General features: G+C 31.3%; 1 protein-coding gene across 1 annotated transcript in view; it reads right to left on the minus strand.

Annotated features, from left to right (window-relative positions):
* LOC113403934 (bifunctional glutamate/proline--tRNA ligase) overlaps window positions 1-9,437 on the minus strand; it is a 114,636-nt gene extending 105,199 nt beyond the window's left edge. Inside the window, exon 1 of the mRNA XM_064217961.1 lies at window positions 9,428-9,437. The gene's annotated coding sequence lies outside the window, so the exon portion shown is untranslated. The remainder of the gene's footprint in view (window positions 1-9,427) is intronic.
* Window positions 9,438-14,324: the final 4,887 nt, after the last annotated feature.

The following is a 14,324-nucleotide window of genomic DNA, read 5'->3' on the forward strand; positions in this document are numbered from 1 at the left end:
TCTGAGATTTCGTGATTAATCAGTGAGTGGTATTTCGCCTCTATATATATATATATATATATAAGTACATCATCTCGCGCGGGCAAAGCTGCAGGTTCAACTAGTGTTTGTATATGTAAGTTTTTCTTAGACGTGAACTGAGGTGTACACTCATCCTTTTATTAATTATAATTTAATAAGAAGAGTTCATATGATATAGTTATTTATATGTATATATATATATATATATATAAAGATTACACTAAAATGCGATAAACTTCAGCTTCTACAAACTGGATGACAGTAAAAATGGTAGCTATCACACCCTTGCCATAAATTCTATTTTAGATTCTCAATGTAAAAATGAATACGGATATTTACATATGGATAATACTTGTGTTTTCTAAAGTTTGATTCCTACTGTGAAAGATTTATTTTAAAAACCTGTCGTACTAATTTGCCTAACCTATGACCTTTGCTTATATAGTACTGGCACTACTTAAAAAGTTTTCGCTATAGAAAATAAATCATTAATTTAGTCAAAGATTCACTCTGTAACATTTCCTGTTTACGCGCTACGTCAGAGACCACTCACGCGAGAACGAAGGTTCTCTAAGGGCGTAGGACACTCAAGGAAATTAGGTCATTTGTCCCTTTAGTTCCCACTTTCACAAGATGTGCTTTCAGGATATTGATTTATTCAATGTCATTTTTTTTAACATTTACGTTTCAGTTCACGTAACTTGCTGTAGTTAAATATAGTGTTTTATACTGATGAACGAATCAAATATACTCTATATTTGATTTAAGATGTTAGTGTCAATTGGACTACTCTATCGATATTGATTTTGCAATAGTACGGAACATTACATTTTTTTTTTGTTTAAATTTAGAACGTTGATTTTTTTAAATTACATAAAGGTTTAAGGTGGAATACAGCTACATTTTTTTTCATCCTTAATGTGTACTAACGTAATAAAGAGTAATGAACTTCTATCTCGTTCGGAGCGCTGAAAGCCGTTGGCAACTAATATTGAACAAGTAGGTGATACAGTGATACAGAATAGTTATACAAATTCGACCGTTCTGAATATTACTTGTTAAACAATATAGGTCTTAACCCCCCTTGCGCCCTCTTATCAGTTCACCCCTGGGCCGCCCCGCTTCTCAAAACTGGGGGTCTTTTCGACCGCCTTCTAACCCGCCCCCTGCTTATTAGCTCCGACGTCAATCTAACCTGAGTTCATTTGTGTTATATCTATTTTGTAGGATAACTTAAATGAGATTTCATTAAGCCAGTGGTTGACTTTCATTTGATTTCATTACTCTTTTAATATTATTTTTTTATAGTTTGATTCTTAGATATATCTTAATGATAGACGATGTGTGAAATTCACATTTTAATATTAACTAGGACGCGTTACGTGACTTTTTGATTTATTATAAATGTTTCGGCTGTCTAGTAAATGGGCTTCTTGATAGTAATGGGTTACCATCACCTCTAGTTTTCTAAGTAGGCCATCCCTTTATCAATAATACAGTACTAACGATGTTAAGTCCCTTGTCTACCCTTCAAACCAAAACACATCAATACAAACTATTGCTGTTTATGAGTACCTTCTTAACTCACTGCGGTGGTGGTAGACTGTTAGGAAGAGACTGTCTGTTTTTTGTATTATGAATGAATATTTTATTAACCTATTTGGTTTGCATTTTAATATCCAAATGTGCCGAGATGGCCCAGTGGTTAGAACGCGTGCATCTTAACCGATGATTTCGGGTTCAAACCCAGGCAGGCACCACTGAATTTACATGTGCTTAATTTGTTTATAATTCATCTCGTGCTCGGCGGTGAAGGAAAACATCGTGAGGAAACCTGCATGTGTCTAATTTCAACGAAATTCTGCCACATGTGTATTTCACCAATCCGCATTGGAGCAGCGTGGTGGAATATGCTCCATACCTTCTCCTCAACGGGAGAGGAGGCCTTAGCCCAGCAGTGGGAAATTTACAGGCTGATTATGTTTATGTTTATGTATCCAAAATTTAAAATACGTATTAATTCGTTTCATGTTTAAAAACACGATGTAAAACGAAATAGCTCATTAATGATTTTAATACAGAACGCATTAATTTTGTTCGGTATGAAAAATAAGATTTTGAAATGAAATGAAATAATCTGTACTAATATTGTCAATGTGAAAGTAACTCTGCCCTTCTGTATGTCTGTTGTACTTTTACAGATACACCTCTGAATTTATTTTGATAAAAATTAGTACGAAGCAAGCTTGAACCAAATAATGGACGTAGGCTTTTTTCGCCCTTTGAAAGGATCATGTTGGGTATTAAGGGTTGAATACAATGTTCTTGAATCATTTTCGTTACAAACTGAATTCGAACGGGTAAAGCCATCATCTATTAATACTTAAAAATATGTGAAAATATACGAAAAATGCAACAACAACTTTTAACAACCGATATAAGTTGAGCTCTTATTACAAGTAAATTCATATTAACTGGAAGTAGCATTTGGATGAATCTCGCACTAGTTTCTAAGCCACACAATACATACAAGCCAATAGTTGTCGGTTATATGGTTCGTACAGTATCATTGGGTTCATTTATATTTAAAAAAAACCTGTGGTAGATAAACCGACGGTAAAACTAGTCGGATAATCTACAGTATAATTATTCATCATAGTCAAGAGGTCTCTTAGTAATGTTAATACGATAAATAAACATTAACCATATACTCCAAGATACATACCTCTACAGAGTATAAAACAAAGTAAATTATCGTTGTCTGTACGCTTAGATTTTAAAACTACGCAACGGTTTTAATGTGGTTTATAACAATAAACATACTGATTCAAGAGGAAGGTTTCTATGTACAATATATACATATCAAAGTAGAGGAAAACCGATTATTTTAACCTTCCTAAGACGGAAAAAACAACGATTTTCCTTTTCTTTTGTTTGATCTTCAATCTAAGAGTTGTATTTAGAACCTTATAGTACCCGTTTGAAGCCGGGAAGGGTAGCTGGTACATTCACAAATTTAAATGTCTGTACCTGTGAGTAGTTAAAAAAAATATTGATATGTTTAAGGTTGAAAAGAATAAAATCTTAATGATATTAACGCCGAAAGTATGAGTTAAAATTGATATAAAATTACAGTTTTTTTTTAAATTAGAAGTTGTCTTTTTACGCGTACATTTGCGTCTGCGGTAAGTGGTAACCACTGTACACGCCACACCATTAACCACAAATGTTTACCATCCCTTACAGCACCAATGCGCCACCAACCTTAGGAGCTAAGATTATATTCCACCAAGAAAAAAACCTTTTTAATTTGTTTACAAATAAATAGTCTAGGAACACTATGTACCCTATATATGAGTACAGTATATAACGTAACTTCTTTGGTCTAGTTTTGGAGTGTTAACACCACCGTTCTCTGAAAAGCATGAAAAGCTTTTGTCCTGCACCTGAATTATCTCCGGTCGTGTGGGATTACCGTCCTATCAGATTGTGAGAGTGAGGAATAGACTGCTAACTATTTTTGGGAACAGAGACTTGAGCACTATAATATAATATCAGTAAATATTACATTTTGATTCCGATTCAAGTGGGTTTCTTCCACAAAAACAACTCCAATTTTGTAGATCCAAATTACATCTTACGACGTTCTTTTTTGAGAAAATTTATTTTATGTATTTGATATACTCGTATCGCCTCGAGGTAATTCGAATAAGATGATGAATATTTAATTATTTGTTATACCACATTTGAAGTACGTTAAAAAATATAATTCTGTGGTTAGAACGCGTGCATCTTAACCCGAAATCATCATTTCGAGTTCAAACCCAGGCAAGCACCACTGAATTTTCATGTGCTTAATTTGTGTTTATAATTCATCTTTTAGCTGTGAAGGAAAACATCGTGAGTAAACCTACATGTGTTCAATTTCAACGAAATTCTGCCACATATGTATTTCACATTGGAGGATTTCCGCATTGGAGCAGCGTGGTGGAATATGCTCCAAACCTTCTCCTCGAAGGAAGAGGTGGCCTTAGTCCAGTAGGAAATTTACAGGCTGTTAATGTTATGTGTAATGTTATACACCAGTGATTTTGTTTATTTTTAAAATAAAAAAGGTTTTTGTTTAATCGATAGTATTCAAAATGTTGCTTTAGTCCGATTATTTAATATTTATTTATTTAAAGCGTTTACCATTAACAATGTATAATGCAAATCATTTTTAAATCAAGCTAAGAAGGAATAATGATAATTTATAATTGTAAAGACGAACGGTACTTTTAAGGTAACATATTTATAGGGAGAATCCTCGTTAGCCCAAGCTTACTGGGAAACGTCAGCTAAGCTAGACTTAAAATTAGAGAAGACCTTCGTTGGAATATTTATATAGAAGGCTTATTAAGAAAGGATTTTGTACGATTTCATTTTGAGAAGGGTGCGTAACCCCCTTCTTTAACTTCATCTAATCGATGCCTTCGGTTCCGTTCTTATTATAATCATATTTTTTGAGACTAGGATATTGTACCGCGCAAAACGTACAGATATATTATATACTAGGTATATACATTTTTTTTTTTGAGCCGAGATGGCCCAGTGGTTAGAACGCGTGCATCTTAACCGATGATTTCGGGTTCAAACCCAGGCAGGCACCACTGAATTTTCATGTGCTTAATTTGTGTTTATAATTCATCTCGTGCTCGGCGGTGAAGGAAAACATCGTGAGGAAACCTGCATGTGTCTAATTTCAACGAAATTCTGACACATGTGTATTCCACCAACCCGCATTGGAGCAGCGTGGTGGAATATGCTCCATACCTTCTCCTCAACGGGAGAGGAGGCCTTAGCCCAGCAGTGGGAAATTTACAGGCTGATTATGTATTTTATGTATGTATATACATTTTAAAGTCTAACCTAAACCTAAATAATACATGGATCAAAAACGGAAATTCCACTAATACCAGTGTGATTGAAATGTTATAAATTAGAAAAAAAATGTACTGAATTTCATTTAAATGTTCTAACAATGAAAGGAAAGATATATTGGCTTGGCACGGAATTAGAGATGAACGGGACGATACAACTCGTAGCTATTGAAATATTTGTTAACGCTTTATAAGGAACAAGCAAAACCGTCGGCAGACATTGTTCGCCTTGTATTATAATAACAACATAATTGTAGTCGTTTTTTGGAATTCTACTCGTATTTATATTCATTCTTTATAAACAAACTTTAAATGGAATAAACTTTTCGTTCCTTTTTATTTTTAATTGTAATATATAATTAGAATGTTGGGGACAAGCCTGCTGTCATCAATTTAAAAAAAAAATTAACTCCTGCTTTTGCGGTAATCTTGAATTTTTATTTTGGGTATGTTCTGTGGTTCAATGACATGCTAGCAGATAAAAATGGCGTCATTATTCTCCTTAGATTTGCGTAATAAGTTAATTGCAGATCATCAATCTTCAGAGTAGCCACAATTAAGTGATCATTTTTGGCAAACTCCCTAAAACTGCCGTATTATTGCCAAATATTCCCATATTGGGCTTGGAGCGAGACTGTAGTTACGGTATCACGTATCTTGTGTATTATTTACATGTGAAATATTACTCGAAGTTGGGCGGACGGTAGTTAAGGAGGAGTTTGCTGATGAAATATGTCTTCGGGGGTCGACGGGGTAGGTAGGGGGAGGGGGGATATTAAGGAGCCTTAAGCTCGGGTGTAGGTCGATGAGAAACTTATTAAAGGGGTGGATAGTGGAATTAATGTACGACTAATTTTAGTTGAGTTTGCTGTATGGTAATAATATTGGTTTTCGATATGGCTTATATTTTAGTTATGTACTGCTATCTTATATATACTTAACTTACATAACAGAATAATGTATTAAAATTTGAGACTCAGAATATATCGAGCTAAAATTATACGATTAGTGGGTAGGTATTCAAATGATCAGATATTTGCTGATGATGATGTTTAGCGCTTTATATAAAATATAATCAGTTAAATGTTATACAGATATGTATATAATAAGATACATATTAATATTAAATACAAACAAACCTTCACTAAGGTTCTTGTACAAAACTATACCAGTCGAAATCAAAACTTATTTAATTTTAGTGATCGTATCGTACCTTACCTAAAACATACACGCCATATTATACGTATATTTATAAATGTACTAATGAGTTGATCTGGTTGTCATGTATGTGTAGTAATTTTAACAAAGATTTCCAGATTTTTCCAATTACGATAAATCAAAATTTTGAATAATAAACGTCACCGATTGAAATACTATGTCTTAATATTTTGGATTACATATATGGGCCCTGTACAATTTAAAAAACTGTTTTTACGTAAATGAATTATTTACATACAATTTAAAATATTCGATAGGTTAAAGCTTAAAATTAAAGTCAAGTTTATAAATAGCCGGCTATATTATTAGCTAGATGTAGTTAGCCGAAGTCGTTAGCGGCTAAGCAATTTGTCGCGAACTTCTAGCCGGCTAGCCGCATAGCACGCACGCCTCACTCCGCTTCGACTTTAGTTCACTTCATTTACTTGGTAAATAATTCGATTGCATTGCTTTTCGATATTTAAAAGACGATAAATAATTATGAAAGTCAATGTTTATAAGAAAAATTATATTAGAAAATGGTTTACGTCAAGCTTAATATTTAGTTATGTGTTAATGTTATTTTTAACAACATGTATATTCTCACCTATTTAGTGCTGGTTATTAAGAAGAAAAAAAAATTACACAATTGCTTCTTACTTTTACATATTCAAGTTTCACGTAAATACAAAAATCTGTTTCAGATCAATAGAACACAAGATTGTAGTTTATTTCTATTTATAAAAACTTTTCATATTCGGAAAAATATGTTCTTTTTTGATACAGTGTGTATCTGTGCTAGTTAGGCATAAAACATTCTGCTAATGCCCATATAATTTAAAAGACACGTCACGGACTGACGTGTTCCATATTTGAAGTTTTAATTGATGCAATGTTAATATTGTCATAACAATATGTAAATGTACTAAATTGTAAATAATGTATTATTAACTAAATTAAACATTGTTATTTAATAATTACAACATAACAATTGTTATGAAATTTAAATGGAGAATTAACTAACGTTCAAAGGAATTTTATGATCGTTGAACGTTTGATGGAAGATATTAATGAACTATAGTTACGTAAATACTTTTAAACCGTCATCAATAAAGTTCTTGATTGAGTTGTATTTTAAGAATATATTAAGAAGGCCGTTCTCATTTCAGTGGTTTTCTTGTTTGTTATCTCAGTTTTCCGACATTTTAAAAAGATTTGGAAATTTTGATTTTTGTTCGCATTTAAATTTGATGTCAGTTATTGTGGCATAGTAATAGGTTATAATACAAGAATGGAGCATATATATTCCTATACAAGATAGTAAGGTATAAGAATTTTAAATTGTAAATTTTGGAGTATAGGTAATCTTAGTAGGAAATATATTAAAGACAAATAATAATTATTTCAAATTTCGAAAGTTATTTTTACCATTCTGTAAATGAAATTAAAACAATTTACATAATTACATAACGATAAACTGTAAATTTTAAGAAGAGCTAATTATATTTCGGTTCTCTAATTTTGGACATCTTTAAATAATTTTAAACTATCGAACATTGTACGGTGTACTATTTTTAAAGGTTTCTAAGTATATTAAATTTTATATTAAGAAGGTTCTATAGATATTTACATTCTCCCAAAACGTATACCGTAAACGCCCAAATCTAAGCTTAAAACTTATCACCCGGCTATTCAAACTAAAGGTGTACCCAAAATGTTTACAAAGCATTTGCTTAATAATAGAAACTTCGGGGTTGGGTTGAATTCTCCTAATACCGCGTGTTGATACACATTACGTCTGTGTGCGTGACACCGCCTTTAGCGTTGGGCTACATGTGATTAAAATATGATAACTTTTTAATACAATAGTTCGATTCGATACCGTTTACCAATGTATACGTATGGTTTGAATTATGTGTAAATGTGTGTTAATATTGTGTATAATATAACAGAAATAAAAAGTGGAGAGATACATGACAAAAGTGAAGAATTTGTGAGTAAATATTTTAGCTTGATGTTTTTGTTTTGATAATTAAAGTTATAACTTGTTTTTTAACAAAACAATTTATAAACGTTTTTTACAAATAAAATAAGATCGCTGCTAAACTATAGCCTATTCCAAATACAAGAGGGTAAAAGATATATTAATCAAGAACTGATAGCATTGTACAATATAGCTGAGCTTTTAGCAAATTTTATGGAATACATAAGTCTAAGGTCATAATATCAAGTACGGTTTACGTGCTTTCAAAGGCATTGAGGCGAGGGAAGTGATATTAGAAAATAGATAGAAATCTCCGCTGATATTGGGAAATTCTCCACGAAAAAATCTTATTTACTTGGTGGAACCACCCACTACAGATATTCTACCGCCAAGCAGCAATACTTAGTATTGTGTTCCAGCTTGAAGGTGAGTGAGTCAGTAACTGAAGGCACAAGGGACATAACATCGTAGCTCCAATGCTAGCTTATATGGCGGTGATGATCACTTACCCTCGGCCGCATAAGCTAATCGCTGTGGTTATAATTTTTACAAAAAAATTGTTTTAAATTGTATAGGTGTTATATTTATTTTAATTAATTTAATTGTAAATCTTATATGTTTGTCATAGAATCATATTTAAATTAAGAATTATTATGTATTTTAGTTTAATTAATAAAAGATAAAAATATTATTTCCAGGAATTATATAATAATAATTAACGCCATGTAGGCAACCCTTAACAATATATATGTGTGGGATGAAAGTAAGGGTTGCCATGGCGACGTATCTTAAAGATCGCCCCCACCTCGTCTCAGTTTTCTCCTTTCTCCTTTGCACGCTTTTCTTGTAGGGAGGCGTGGACGAGTACAGTTCGCAAAACAAATATATATATATAAAGATATATTATTTATGAGTTATTTTACATTTTAAAGAACGAAAAAACATCGCTGATGTTGCTAAAGTTTTTTTTCAAATATATTTCATAATGTTAGGTGAGAAAAATATTGATAATTCGATTTATATTTACATGACATTACATATGACTGCTACAAAATTAAGAAAGAAATTCTTATGGAAATGTTTATACGGAATAATGTTTTCATTTGACTGAACTCTGAAAAATAATAATATAAAAAGTATGCTAGGTTAGATTAACAATCTTTACTTCGCGTGGTCATTGCCAAACTTAAATGAAACCAATTCTTATTTCAAAAATATAATAGCGATATGCGTTGCGCAAATCAAGGTCAAGTTATTTCGATTGACGTTCTATATTTAAATGAAAACTTTTTTTATATAGTTTGAGTGGATGAAAACATAAAGAAAATTTCCTCAAATCTTTTACCCACTCTCCCTCCGGCTCGACCGGGCGGGTCTAATGGAGTGGCGTTCCCCGCTGTTCCCACAAGCCATAAAATTGTAAATTAGTGATGAGCCGGCTGGCCCGCGCGACGCTTATCGATTTATTGATAGTTTTAGTTGAACCCTTCATCGAGTATTTGATGAGTTTCAAACTACTCAAAACCTCTGTATTGTTGAAGACACGTATTTACTAAAAACTTATAAGTTTTCTTATAACAATATGCGCTTTATCATTTTATTTACAAACATAATAATGTAAGCAGACTTGTTTTCTTTGATTGTTAATACATTTAATCAAACTAAATATTCAAATCGTGTAGGTTAATTTGATTATGTATTAATTTTTTTGTTATTGTTTTTCTTTTATTAATTAAAGAATAGGTAATAAATTTCAATGTGTCCAGTTTTTTCCGATCTTACGATCATATAAAGTGTTATATATAATACTCATTTCTTTGCATTTATTTAAATGGAAAAAAAAATCTTTTTTAACAAACTAAAAATAAGTATGATTTAAATAATAATAATATTATTATCATATAATAGTCTAAGCATAACCAACTTAGAATAGTATTACCTTTTAATTTTTATAATAACCGAAATCGATTTATTTAAGTAACTTTGCTTAAAAAATAATAATTCAATGTGCTCTTCTTCTTCAGTTAAATAATTATTTTATATTTTCATATATATACGACAAGATTATTGAAAAACTACGTCCAATGATTACACTAAATGAAGGATAAAAGTAACCCAATATAATAATATCATATCAAGTAAAACCTTTTTTCATGAAATAAAGGTACGTGCGTCAGTAAAGTGCCCAATATTCTTAGTAAAAGTATGAATTTAACAATGAAAACTTTTTTATAAAAACCATGGAATTAAAACAAATGTCCATCAAATCAAAAAAATAAAACATTGGAAACACGGCATAATAAGTAATGACTTTCGAATTTCGATTCGAATAAAATATATATTTTAAATATTATAAAAATAAATAAACTGACTGACCTCTATTATACCTCGCTATTTTCTTTTCTTTAAAAATAGTCCAGGTCTTTCGGACCCGTGTCGTCACCACCACATTTCTGTATCAACTAACTGTATTTTTTCACATTATTACCAGTAAGGATTCCATAAATATTGATAAGTGTCCAGTTTTATTCCGGTCAAGGAGTTATGTTAATGTCAATCTCTATTGTTGATACCGGTTCTTGGCTGACAAATTAAGGGCTCCTAATACGCACCAAATTTATTATTACATTTACTGTTCAACTCGTTCAACCTTATACGTTTGTAATAGGGTTCTAAATGGAATGCTTTTATTTATGCAGTGCAATATTTTAATTTGTTATAAGTAAAGGTGTGCATATAAAGTATGTCCGATGCTACAGCATCCCCTGTTGGTTATTCTAAATTTGAACTGTTGGTCCCCGTGACCTGTGGCTATTCTAGTATTTGAGCTCAGTATCGTGGGATTGCTATTGAGATGGGATTCTGTGGGAATGTTACTTAATGGAAGGGTCTGGATATCTTTTATAATACGATGAGTTAAAAGATATTAGTATTCGTTTTTAATTATTAAAAGGTATTGGATGAAATTAAAATATAGTAGTAATTACGGAGAGAGACGTTATGTCATCTATCGAATTTTTATTTCAAGTTTCTTTTTTATAAATTAATCAATTAATTAAAAAACCTTATATGGGAGACATCGGTAAGACGACTAATGTAAAAGTTTCGTGAATATATCAGAAGAACAGTAGCGATAAACAAATAAATCGTTTATAGGATTATTTGATTTATAACCGTATAAAATATAACCATTTTAATTTTACATATATTCTATTAATAATATCCCATAATTTCTACATAAATCGATATAGAAAGAATAGGTTAAGAAATCAAGATCTTTATTTGTATACTTCACGGTACAACAAATTAAAACACTGAAAAGTGCTTATGCATGTAATTATTGACGTCCAGGGGCAGTTTTATAGGTAATTAGTTTTTTTTATTATATACGTAGGTGAACGAGCAAATGGACCACCTAATGATAAGTGGTCAGCATCTCCAAAATTCATTGGCGCTGTAAGAAATATTAACCATTTTTTACATAGCCAATGCGCCACCAATCTTGGGAACTAAGATGTTTTAAATACGGAATCAAAATAGATGATGTAGTCATAAAAATATCAAAACATCTACGTAACATACTCATACATATTACACATAAAATTAATATAAAATGTATAAGTAAAATTACATATTAAGAAAGTTTCAGTCTCCGAAATGTTTTTATATAATTAATATATATTATAGATGTTAATTATTAACAGAGTTTTTAATCATATATAGTATGAGTTTAAGTGTATAATCTAAAGAGTTCATAAGTCAGTATAGGCTGTTTCCACAGATTACAGCAATTTAAACCAAAATAAAAAAAAAAACAGACCTTATTCAATTTTGTAAAAGAGGATGTAGTTATGTATACAGAAGCCTTTGACCATGAATATTCAATGTTAATAGAAACGCTTATAACAAATTGTATAATGTATATTAATACATATTATATAGACTCAAATAAATTATATTTAAAGTGATATTTTCATTGACCTTTTTATATAAGAAAAAATAACGATACGTATAAACTTTACACCTTTGCACATATTTTTAATAAAAAATCGCTTGGTAATTAATTTAAATCATTTATTTATTTTTGAAACAGTGTAAATTTAAATTGTTGTATATATTTTTTTGGATATTATAAAATTTCTTAGATCCTTTAAGATAAACGTGCAAGTAGTCCTAGAATTTATATTTATAACTATCATGAACGGCAATAAAAAAAAATTAGTAAACTAGCATACGTCGGACGACATTCTGCCACATCAACTTTGATGAAGCTCTGAAGCTTAAACCAAAGAATAAACCTTAACAATAGCAGTGGTTAAGGTTTGTTACTACATTTTTTCTTGACTATACTATATATTGTATGTAACTATAATTGTATACAAAAAACAAACAAAAACAAAAAATATATGAAACCTCATTTTATCTATGCAATCGAATATGACTATTGAATAGTTCAATGAACTTTCTGACGTAACAGAAATAGATTGTGTGTCCATATGTTAGATATATGTAAAAGGAAACAAGTTCGTGCCACTCCCCTCTCTGTTGGCTTCATTTCCTGTCGCAAATCGTCTTCCCTCCACGGCGGACTCATAAATTGCGTCTTCACTTTCAACTTACGGATCTACTGCAACATATAAATATATATGTTGTTAGATAGTTCCAAATAGACTATTGGGATTATTGGACCTTGACAGTTTCATCGAATTCCAGTTTTTCGTCCAGAGTACTATTTCAAGTCGTATTTGAATGCTATTTAGATGAGTTGTTAATATTTATATAACAATAATCAATGCACTCAGCGACTCTGACGAGCTTCATATGACGACGATAATTTTAATAATTTCCATATCATGCTGTCTATTAACGTCCTTAAACCATTTACATATACTTTTCGTGTTTTTTTTAGTTCTAAAACTTTTTTAGAGGGCCTAAAAACCTATGACCTGATAACCGTTAATATATTCTTTACATTAAGTTGGGCAAGTGAGAAGAGAGAAGGTTGAAGGTGTTCATTGAAATGGATCATCGTAGCTAGAAGACAGAAGTATCAATCATTCTTTCAAATGTTCATCGTCGCCTTTAATAAGGGACTAGGTTCATAACATTTGAACTGTAAAGCTAATCTGTAAGAAAAAACTCGAAATGTTAGAACTTTAGACTATAAAACTGCCTATAATAATTATGAAAAGGATACCGATATTTTTAAATGAGCCTATTAAAAATTTAAAGCTCATGACAAAAAAAACTTTGATAAACAAAGCATACGTGTAACTCAATACAAGATTTGTATTTATTGATTTCTAGGCAGGATATATAATAATAATAAATATTAGGCATCATCACATACATTACTCTGATCCCAATGTAAGTAGCTAAAGCACTTGTGTTATGGCAAATCAGAAGTAACGACGATACCACATACACCCAGACCCAAGATAACATAGAAAATTAATGAACTTTTTCCATATCGAATCGGCCGGGAATCGAACCCAAGACCTCGGAGTGGCGTACCCATGAAAACCGGTGTACATGCTACTCGACCACGGAGGTCGTCATATATAAAAAAAATAATTATACTTTACTGACATACTCTGTAATAAAAATGGTGGAAAAGATTAATGAGTTTCTTGCTGGTTCTTCTCGGATATACTTCCGAACCGGTGGTAGCTTTACATTTAATTTAACACTGTATCATGATTCAAAAATGTTTTAATAAGTCTACTTGAGACTAAGTAGGTAAGAAACTCTAACATAGGACGGCTTAAATATTTCATCAGAGATACGTTTGTTCTATGGTAAGTAAGTTATATCTACGCCTACCAAGCATGAAGGTTTTATAGTAATATATTACAACTAAAATAAAAAATACTTTGTCTATAGATAATCACGTACGAATGAAAACTTGTCTACGTAATATATAACGTGATTGTATGGTATCCTGGGTTAAACAAATGACGAAACGCCTTGGGCTGAAACTGAAATCTGCCTAGCTGTACCCAATTAGAGGCTACGATGTAATTATCATAACCGTACTTTACTATCGTGCCGTGCAAATTACTTCTTGATTTCTTAATTAAAAAGCGGAGAGCGATTTATATATGACAGCTGTAAATCGCTTTCGAATCCGTTATAAATATATTCACTTGCGAAGGCGCGCCCGTCCATGTTGAATTATTATCGGTGTGCATTAGTAAGTGTGA

This window comes from Vanessa tameamea, chromosome 19, assembly GCF_037043105.1.
Source record: "Vanessa tameamea isolate UH-Manoa-2023 chromosome 19, ilVanTame1 primary haplotype, whole genome shotgun sequence".
Classification (NCBI taxonomy): domain Eukaryota; kingdom Metazoa; phylum Arthropoda; class Insecta; order Lepidoptera; family Nymphalidae; genus Vanessa; species Vanessa tameamea.